Below are 6,000 nucleotides of genomic sequence, written 5' to 3' on the forward strand. Positions count from 1 at the left end.
TTTTGTCAGTATCTAGACTATTCATCCCTGTGAGTCTATGTTTTCTGTTCTTTCTTATGTTGTCTGTCCTCTATATTCTTTGAAAGCAGGCACCAGACACCAGATGCATGAGACTGGCAGGACAAAAAACAACCAGAGCTGTAACAAGTGGAGGTACATTCAAAGTACACCGCCCTGTACCAAATAAATAAATAACATATCCCTCAGTGCGCGACATAGCCGGAGTGCCTTTGGAACCCAGCGATGCTGCTTTGCAGCAAGTGGAGACGGAATTTGGAGGGAGCGGTGTACAAAAATTTATTAATTGATTCATTGTGTAATTAAAAGAAATAAATAATAATCATAAAATAATTAATTTCTTAATCAATTGGCTAATAGCATACCGAAACCACTGTTTCATCCAAATGTGGAACTTTTTGAAAATTGACTGATTGATCAAAAAGTTAAATAATTCAATCAATTAATTGGTTAATAAATAAATAAAAACTACTGTTTATAGCCAAATCACTTGGTCACCGTCATGTCAAAATATCACCTGCTGATCTCAAAAGGTGCTTGAGATGTTGCCCAGATGAGAATGAAAATATATTAATAAATCGATAATAATATAGTAATTAATAAATGATTTGATTAATTAAAAGTAGCATTTTTGCCAAAGCACTTGTTCTCTATTGTGCCCAACTTCCAGTTTCTGAGCTCAATAGAGATGTTGCCCACACAAACAAACAAATAAGAAAACAAGACAAGAAAACAAACAAACAGAAAGAAAATAATTGATTGATTAATTGTGAAATTAAAATAAGTAAAAAGTAATCGTAAAATAATTAATTTCTTAATGAGTTGGCTTATAGCATACCAAAACCACCACTGCTTCATCCGGATCTGTAACTTTTTGAAAATAAGTAATTAATTGAAAAATGAGTAATTTATCGATTAAGCAATTAATCAATAAATCAAAAATACTCTTTATATCCAAATCCCTTGTTCACTGTTTTATCCAAATATCAGCTTTCCTGCTCAAAAGGTGTCTGATATATTGTGCAGATGAGAAAGAAAATAAATAAGTAATAAATAAATCGATAATAATTAAGTAATTCATTATTTAATTAATCAATCAAAAAATAAAAATATAGTGCTTTTTGTCAACGCACATCCTCACTTTTGTTCCCAAATTTCAGCTTCCAAGCTCAAAGGATGGCTGAGATGTCACCCAGGTAAACAAGAAAACAAACGCAGTAAAAACTGAGTACTCCCTTTCTTCGGCGCCTGGCAATGACGCCATGCATCACCTGGATATGGAATTGGGAATAGAAGGAGCAGTGCACAACAAGACGCCAAAATACCTCCGACAGCTCGAGTCCCAGCCGCCACGAATGATGACAAGCTGGCTCGTGACGTTTCCGGTGTGGCGAAGTTGCCGCAATGATAAGTTGGATCACTAATAATGGCATTGAGAGCAGAAGAAGGGTGCATGAGACCAAAATAATAAGACCCCAAATGCGAGAGATGTGGGGAGGAGAAGGTTGTGCGTTTAAGAGGGAAGTTTTGCTTTGGTGCTGCCTCATGAGTTTCACTTACCTCTCTGGCCTGGAGCAATTTCCCTGCCTTGGGGTTGAAGTGCATTCAAAACACCTGTACAGCTTTTCGGCTGGGTTGGACAACAACCACTCCATGTCCTGTGAATTCCCTCAGTCTCTATCCTGTCATATGAATGTAGGCCTAAGGGAGAGGTAAAGCAAGATATCCCGTTTGTACGCTTGTTCTGTTCATGGGCACGTACCGGATTTTATTATTATTGTTTCCGTGTTTTATTTCAAATGCACACACCCTCATTGATCCACTTGGTCTCCCGTCTTTGTGCTTGCCATTGCAATTGCGGTGTCCACAAGACAGCCAAATGATTCAATGTTTAGCGATGACTGTTTTGAGCAATAAATAAGTAATTAATAAATAGATAATAATTAAGTAGTAGATAATAATAACTGGCAAGCAGCAGCTTCTTCGCTCACTGCAGATCTGGATAAAATCACAAACTGGTCCAACAAGTGGAACATGTCTTTCAATCCGGACAAATCTCACGCTCTCACTATGTCTCTCCGAAAGGACCGTTTAGAACCCCCCCCCCCCCATCCACTTTCTCAACAATCCTCTGGAAGAAGTCCTTTTTTTTCAAGCTTCTGGGTCTCACTCTCTGCCATGACCTTTTCCTGGGAAAGCCACATTTCAAACCTCACCTCCAAAGCCAGTCGCCGACTGGGAATCCTCTGTCGTGAAAAGTCCTTCTTAGGCCCACCTGAGCTCCTGACTGCTTACAAACCTTTTGTCCGCAGCCTCATGGAATACTGCTTTCCCTTCTGGGCTGGTGCTCCCGCCTCCCACCTTTCTCAGCCTCACGCTGTGGAAACCAAGGCATTTCGGATCATTGGCATCTCCCGCAATGAGGCTGTCTTTGGGCCTCTCACTCAATCACCGCAGGCTGGTCAGTGGTCTTTCTGTCTTCTACCGTCTCCTCTCTCATAGCAAAAAAAAAATCATGAAATGAACTAATTTTGCGTTTAACACACAAACCGAACATTTTTGGTTCACTCGGAATTTACTCAGTTTAAGTAAATCCTTCCATATAAAACAGGTTCCTTTGTGATATGTCGGATACCTTCTCTGGAAAATCGTCACCAAATATTTTTAATGGAAATTCCAAATAGAAAATGTGTCCAAAAACTTGGTCAAACACATTTTCAAGCCCATACACAAAACTATGTGCCCAAAACAGTGGACTTCAATTGAATGAGACTACTGTCATTGAATGAGACAAAAAGTCAAAAATCATACCGACAAACTGGTCCAAATATACCGATTTTTAATACGATTTTAAAATTTACATGAGATAAGCCTAATCTACAATATTCACTGTGCATTTAGAGGCTCTGGGATGTATGACAAGAACGGAATTGGAGAAACCTACTCACTCACTACTTTGTACAAGGACATTTGGCACACAGTGGCGTGCACGTCACCGAGGCTTTCACGCATTTGCAGTGTCGACACTCAGTTGTACACGCGCACCGGATCAGTTCACGGCAGGCCTTGAATACAGTTAGCTTTGTTATCCAAGAGGGGTTGCCACGAATCTCCAGCCTTTGTCCAACCGTAATCGTTCGGCGCCACATCAGGTCGTCTGGGATCATCACATGTGACCCAGATACTGGCTTGTAATACAACTCGTTTAACATGCTGGTACAAGGCATCCTGTAAAAAAGACAATTCTGTTAGATAACAGTGAACAAAGGATTATAGAAGCAGTGGTGTGGAGGAATGCAGAATGAAGATTTTACTTGGATGCTCCCCGGCAAGAAATGTCGACATCATACCTGTGTTGGCGGAAGTCTGTTCAGGTTCCTGACGTTCCCTTGACAGTAGAGGTGCATCCTTGATTCATTTACTCCATTCACGTCTCCCCGTTCATCGGCCTTCACATACATTGCCACCACGAACTTCTCGATGGCCTGGAATTCAGGCGAGTCCGAAGACGGAACGATGAATGGACAAGCTGCAATCCTGGCAAATGCGTCTGTAGCTTTAGGAGTATCTGACCATGCCCTACATGCCGTGAGCTTGCCTTTGTTGATGAGGGCTGAGGTCATGTCGGAACCAGTTATCGCATGAAAGAACGGCAAACCTTGGGTTCAGTCATCACCAATGTTATTGTAGATAGTATTGACGTGCAAATGCTTGAACGCACTGTGCTTGAAGCCAATGCATATCCAAAGGTCGACATCTCGAAACTTCTCCTGGATCAAACGTAAGATTCCAATGACAATCACAACAACCTCACTGTCCACTGTGCGGATTTGAATGACGCGAGCCCCACTTTCCAAAGCATCGAACAGATGGACCATGATTCTCGTGTCGGCCTCCTCATGCGACCAGGTCGACATCCTTCTGTCAGTGCCGACAGAAAGCACTTCCTCTCCGCTGTGATGAAGACTGCCCCGGGACTGTTGAAGTGACTCTCCAAGACCTTATTTGAGAGATAATGGAATCGTTCCGTTTTGTTCTTGTGGGTGTCGCAAGAACGCCTTCTACCCTGGGACCTCAATCTCGTCGGAAACCTTTGTGCGGACGCCAATCCCCCACTTTCCCCGAGCATGCTCCTTGAGGCTGTCCTCGATGTATGTGTCCCAGACGACATGAACTTCGTCACTGTATTTCAGCTGCTGGCGAACGTAGGACAGAAAAACTCCATTTGCATATTGGATAAACGTCTTCAAAGTTCCGTTGGGTGGGAGCGCGTGAACAACTGCAGCCCGTCGAAGATGGTACAGTCGTAATGAGTTGGTGGCTCAGCGTTGGTAGGTTCACCGGCACTCTCCAGGCACTTGAGGACGTCGGACTTTTTTTAAACCGAATTTCATATTTCCGTCGTCCGTTAGAGACGCATCGGACTGCCAAAAATGCCACTGACACCGCACGGAGGACTGTGCTGTGTCATGTGTACCGATCGAAAATGAACGTGCATGAATTTGCCATATTTAGGCTGAAAGCTTTCAAATAAATCACTTTTTTTTAGTCCAACAGATAAAATCACTTACCTGTGATGAATCTTCCTCCATAACAGGATCAATATTGAATCCAAATCGTCGAAATCATTTGATTGCATTCAAATCCCACCGAAAAACAAACTTTTGACCTCCATTTTGTTCGAGAAAGTGCGCTTCCTCTTATTGAAATCTGTAGCATTTTCAGGGTGTGCCTCATTCCTCCACCACAAAAAGGAGATAACCCCACCCATAATTTATGGTGAGATTAATTAAAAAATAAGGCATTTTTTTTCGATTGGCTCCCCTTCTAGATTTATTTATTATGATCATATCTAAACACCTGCCAAGTTTGGTGCTTGTATCCGGAAGTGCAACATAAAATTATTAACAGATAACACTAGTAGGTGTAACATGTACCTCTGTGAGACGCTCTGCCTGAGCATTCCCACCTCGTGATATGGCACGTTATCTCCTGCTTAGTTACTTTGCCAGGGCACGTGGCAATATGCGCTCCACACTGGTCCGTCTGGCTGTATGAGGGTGGTGGAATGTTGACAGCATGGTAGGGAGTCTCGGCATTCGCCCCGGATCAGGCTTTCTCTCTCTCGAAGAAGAAGAAGTGCATTCTGGCAATCAACATCAATAGCGAGACATGGAGCGGAGCAAAGAGGTGAGAGGTGAGTGAACAGGAGACAGTGAAGAAGATACTCTAACGGCTCTGCACTCTCCCTTTTATAAGCCCTGGGCGAAGGGTGTGGTGATGACCAGAAATTGATGCACTGTGGCCCAAATCCTGCTGTTCCATTGGGCCAGAGAGGCGCTAGTCACGCCCTACCAGGCTCCGGGACCGGAAACCGTCTCAGTTGCGGACCCGCTTTGGCACTGGTTGGAGCTGCTGACTCAATATAGGACATACTCCTTGAGCCGGCACCCCAGCCCTGAATATGCTCCGAGTGCAGTCTGAAGGATGAATAGCAACGGACTTTCCCTGCCACCCATGGACCCCGTCATGAGCCAAAATGCACACCCAAGACTAGAACAAAACTCCGGGTTCACCTTTCTCGTGACCCCTACTCATTGCGCTTGGACTTGCTGTGGTGTGGTGACTGGATATGGGTTGTATCAATTCCGGATGCTCACCCAGGATGTCCCCAGTGAGATGCGGTCGAGCTATTGTCGTCTGTTGCATGATCAAGCATCACGCACTGCCGAGGACAATCTGAGTCGTTCGGTGTTCCTCAAAATAGAGTGGCGAATTGTAGCAATGCAGAGGTACAAGGGGGTACGGGAATTATTTTCCCACGTGCGGGAAGCGTTTGTGGTCAAAGTGGTGAGGTTTGGTGAGCGAAGTGCGAAGAAAAGTGAGGTTCTGGTTGGGAATTGGCATGCAGATTTCAACGAAATATTGGCATGTGATGCACTGGTTGTATAGTGTGTGGTGGAGTGGTGTGGTGGATCCGAG

This window comes from Eptatretus burgeri, chromosome 1 (assembly GCF_056783735.1).
Source record: "Eptatretus burgeri isolate ZD-2024b chromosome 1, Ebu_testis_v1, whole genome shotgun sequence".
In the NCBI taxonomy this organism is placed as follows: Eukaryota; Metazoa; Chordata; class Myxini; order Myxiniformes; family Myxinidae; genus Eptatretus; species Eptatretus burgeri.